Source organism: Nannospalax galili, unplaced genomic scaffold (assembly GCF_000622305.1).
Source record: "Nannospalax galili isolate Female #2095 unplaced genomic scaffold, S.galili_v1.0 scaffold95, whole genome shotgun sequence".
Classification (NCBI taxonomy): domain Eukaryota; kingdom Metazoa; phylum Chordata; class Mammalia; order Rodentia; family Spalacidae; genus Nannospalax; species Nannospalax galili.
The window spans coordinates 11,205,158-11,210,134 of NW_008342393.1; the positions used below are offsets into that span (position 1 = coordinate 11,205,158).

Sequence of the window (4,977 nt, forward strand, 5' to 3'; positions counted from 1 at the left end):
TATGTGGATCCTAGAACTAAACACTGATTAGTGAATATGTATTCAGACATAACTACAGGAACCAGGATAATGGATAGGAAACAAGGAGGTAAAGGAAGAGAAAAAAAGTGAAAGAGAAGAACAGTAGGAAACAGTCCTTAATAAGGGAGATATGAATAAAAATTGGGTTAGATTAAAGGACTGGGGAGGGAAGGCATACAAGGAATACAAGGGGATAAAGGGAAAGTAGGAGAAGGGTATTGTTAAGGGAGAAAGGGGGGAAATGGGAGTCCCTTAAGTTGGAAAACCATGATGGAGGAGTGAGACAATGTGAGAGATAAATAATGCCTAGCTAGTTTTAAATACCAGAAGGAACCATAGTACTCCTACAACCTACTGACAAATTATACATAGCAGATTAAGAAATATATGTCTAGGTAAGGTTTATCTGAGAAGAATTGTTCTTTACCCAAGATTTATCTACATGACACACAGTAATTAAAAGTACCAGACTGGGGGAACTAACCTTCTTGGGTGTTTAACAGACGTACTTTGAGGCCTATACTAATTTGGTCAGAAGTCGTACGTAAAGGACAGTTTTTGCTCCTTGCCCTTGAGGTCGACTAGTTCCAGGGGACTATGAGCATCTCTCAAAATGTCCTGTAATTGTGGTGGATCACCTGTGCTCTTGATCAAGGAGGCCGAGGAGACCCCGCCAGATTGACTTGAACCAGTGTCCAGTCTACAAAGAGGAGGGTCAACACAGAGGAATCATTTCCTCCATGCTTCCAAGTGAAGCCAACCATGGTAAAGCAGGACCTTTGACTTATCTTCACATAGGTGGAACTGGTAAAAGAAAGGAGCCAGGGGCTCCTCCCAAGCCCATGTGACCCCTGAGGAATAGATCCTCAAATGACCATAAGAGTAAAAATAAATTGGTTTATATGTTGTAATTTTTAAACTCTAAAACTCTAAAAGATAAGAAATATCTGCTTACAGAAAATACAAGAAAATAATTTTTTAAAACCAACAAAAATGTCAGAGTAAAAGCAAATGTGAGAGGGTTCAACCGACGGGAACACAGTCACCAAAGTGTTGGAATCCACAGACAGATTGGGCCTGGCCTTAGAAGTTATAGGACATGTGGTGAACTTTGCCTTGTACATTGTAGATGCTGGGCACTGAGCTGTCATCTTTGACAGATTTTGTGGAGCAGAGGACATCATGGTAGAGAAAGGGACTTACTTTCTCATCCCTTGAGTCCAAAAACCAGTTATCTTTAACCTGATGCTCTCGACCACAGAATGTACCAGTCAGCACTGGTCCAACGATTTGCAGAACATCAACATCACACTGCAATCCTCTTCCTGCCCGTTGTCAGACAGCTTCCTCAGTTCTACACCAGCATCAAAGACGATGATGAACCGGTGCTGCATTCTGTCACCACAGAGCTCCTCAAAACAGTGGTGGCTGTCTTTTACTCCAGAGAACTGATCATCCAGAGAGAGCTGGTTTTCCAGACTGATGAGCAATGACCTCACAAAGCAAGCAGCAACCATAAGTTCATCCTGGATGACTTGTCTCCGGCACATCTGACTTTCAGGAAGGAGTTCACAAAAGTGACGGAAGCCACCAAACAGGTAGTTCAGCAGGAAACGGAGAGGACAGATCTGTGGTGGAAAAGGCTGAGCTGCAGAATAAGGCACCTATCCTCTCTGCTGAGGGTGACTCCAAGGCAGCCAAGCTGATCACCAACCCCTGGCCACCCCAGGCAAAGGGCCTGATTGAAGCTGCACAAGTTGGAAGTCTACTAGCTCTCAGGCTCTGAGCATCACCTACCTGATGGTAGGGCAGTCTGTGCTCCTCCAGCTGCCCCAGTGAGGCCTGCCCTGCCTGCACCTCCTCAGCCAGCCAGGCCACAACCCTGATCATTCTGAATACCGCCTTCTTTCTTTCCCAGAAATCACTGTGAAATTTCATGATTGGCTTAAAGTGAAAGAAATAAAAGTACAGTCACTTCAGCTCTCTAAGAAAGAATTATAATAATAAAAAATAAAAAATAAAACCAACAAAAAGTTGAAAAGCTAAACCAGGCCTCTTTCTCTGCAATCTTCATGACCACACCAAATTCCTACTACATATAATTTTAAAATGGCATATTGGAGAGCTGGAGAGATGGCTCAACAGTTAAGAGCACTGGCTGCTTTTGCAGAGAACCCAGGTTCGATTTCCAGCACCCACATGATGGCTAACAACCGTCTGTAACTCCAGTTACAGGGGATCTGACACCCTCTTCTGACCTCTTTAGGCATTGCACAACACAGGTGCACCTACACACATGCAGACATAACACTCATAAAATAAAAATAAGAAATAAAGTATTTTTAAAAGATGGCATATTAGTATCTTACCAAGCAGCATTATGGAAAGGGAAATGAGCAGTTTATCACATCCCTGTTCTATTTATAACCTGGAACTGTGTGTGTGCATTACTTTTCTGGTCTGTGGCAAAGCACCTGACAGAAGCAGCTTAAGGGAGGAAGGATTTGTTTTGGCTCGCAGTTTGAGAGAATACAGTCCATCATGGTGGGGAAGTCATGACAGAGTTCACGTCAAGGAACTATGCCTGGAACTCCTTACGTCCCCACGGATCAGGAACCAAACTATGGACTGTAAACAGGGAAGGGCTAAAATTCCCAAGGCCTGCCCCTCAATAACCCACCTCCTCCAATGTTTCCACAACCTCCGCACACTGTGCCAGCAGCTAAGGACCAAGTAAGTATTCAAACACATGAGCCTGTGGGGGTACCTTTTACATCCAAACCATAACACAGTGCCTGGCCCCTATCAAGAGCTCTATACCACATTATTGAATGTAGCATGAGTGGAGAAGAGCTCTGGGTATACAAAAAAAAGCCAGTTTGCTTGATTTAAGCAACTGAGATTAGGAGACTTGAACTGTGGCCAAATAGCGACACCCCTGAGTTGAAGTAACCCTGGTCTGTCATTAGAATACGGAGTAGTTCTCTACCTTAGGCACTTCCAGGCTGCCTTTACACATGTCTTTAACCACATATCTACCAATGCCCCTAGAATCAATCCTTGCCCTTAATTAAGGAGCTGCAGTCAAGCTGTGCAAGTGGACCTTGTCTGCAGAAACAGTCCTAGGCAGCCTTCGCCTTGCCTAACTAACTGTGTGACTTTTGGCCTCTTGCCTCACTGAACTGTCAAAATGGCCAATTGAGCCAGATTGTCTGAAATATCTAATCTTATTATGCTGCTAAGAATAGGTTTTCAGAAACACAAGCTTTCCAAAGTCTGATCTGAGAGACCCTCCACTGAGCATTGCTGGCAGGGCCCTTCAGCTCAGAAGTGCTGACTCTCAGGATGCTGAACTTTGTCCTTGTGATATCAGCAGTATCTGAGGACTAGCAAGTCCCCCATTTCTGAGGACTTCAAGGCTCAGCTGCATCCAAGTGAAGACTGATCCTAAATTAAGATTTTCCTGAAGGTTCACATGGGAGTAAGTATCAGTGTAAGCATGAAAGACTCACTTCGATCTTAAACCTAGTACCAGAGCCAGCCCCACCACTCACCAACCAGATCTCCTTGAGAAGTTACCAGATCAGTCTTAGCCTCAGTTTCCTCTTAAATAACACAGGCATGATAATAGAACTTGCCATACATTCTTGCCTGGGAACCCCTCAACACAGGTGTTGCCAAAGTGACACTTTATTTCCTGAATGAAGGACAGAGAAAGAAAAGCACTTCAGTCACAGGGTGGGAGACTGAAACTGATGTCTGACCAAGTAGGGGTGACTGGAAATATCTTCTTCTCATTCTTAGCTCCCACCCTCTCCCAGGGTTTGGGTAGTTGGGGAATAGGATGCTGGGACAGTGATGGAGGTCTGGCTCTCCCAGACTGCTTCCTCTATTGTTTCCCTGCTCAGAACTGGGCTCTCTTAAATCCATTCCCTGAACTGGTATCTTACAATAATGAACCAAATATCAAAGAAATAATTAGGTAGACATGTACTGCATACATGTAATGCCAGTGCTCGAGGGGCTGAAGCAGGAAGATCACAGCTCCGGTTAGCCTAGGCCACATAGGGAAAGCCTATGTTTTGTTTGTCTTTTAAAAAAACAAAAACAAAAAACAGGAAGGGAAGTAAAGCAAAACAAAGGGAAAAATCAAAGCAGATTTGCCATCAATACAATCTGCATAAGAATTTCAAACCCTTCCAGGTTCCAAAGCCTGTCTATAAAGGGGATCATCTAGGAACAAACTCCAAAAACTTTGTTTGCAATAGTTTGATAACCTGCCTTGAAGTACTCAAACCAGAGGACCAAGAGATACACAAAGACCAAGTGGCCAACCCTAAGCTCTGGGAGCCCCAAACTGGATTCCAGGCCCTTGAAGTTCTACTCTCGCCCCCTATACACCTACCCCCACCACCCCATGCTGTACCTAATACCCTACAAACATGGGTTGCTGGAAGCCAGCCAGTTGGGAGTGTCTATAAAGACAACAGCCTTGTGGTTTCTGTTTTAATTTTCCCAGGCAGCTCAGATCTGACATGAAAAGTGTAATAAACTAAGAGTATCAGTGTTCACTGAAAATATCACTTCACAAGTGAAAAACACAGCCAAACAGCCAGTTATAGAGGTTGGCCCTCCTCAAAAATATAGCTGTCACCAAAAATATTCTTGAAATAGCTCTTTCTCTCATTCTCTCTTTCTTCTCCTCTTCTTCCTTTCTTCTCTTCTTCCTCCTCCTCATCCCCTCCCCTACCTTCCTCTCCTCTCCTCTTCCTCCTCCTCCTCTTCCTTCTCTCTTTTCTTCCTCCTCCTCCTCCCCTCCCCTCCCTTCCTCTCCTCTCCTCTCCTCTTCCTTCCTTCCTTTTTCCAGCTCTCCTCTGTCTTGCAATTTCACTTTAATTGCCCTGTCAGCTCTAAAGGCTGCTAATTGACGCCTTTTATTCTGGGTTAAAACTCCTC

The 4,977-nt window shown here is 44.3% G+C and overlaps 1 pseudogene; it reads left to right on the forward strand.

Annotated features, from left to right (window-relative positions):
* LOC115071282 overlaps positions 1-1,860 on the forward strand; it is a 36,275-nt pseudogene extending 34,415 nt beyond the window's left edge.
* Positions 1,861-4,977: the final 3,117 nt, after the last annotated feature.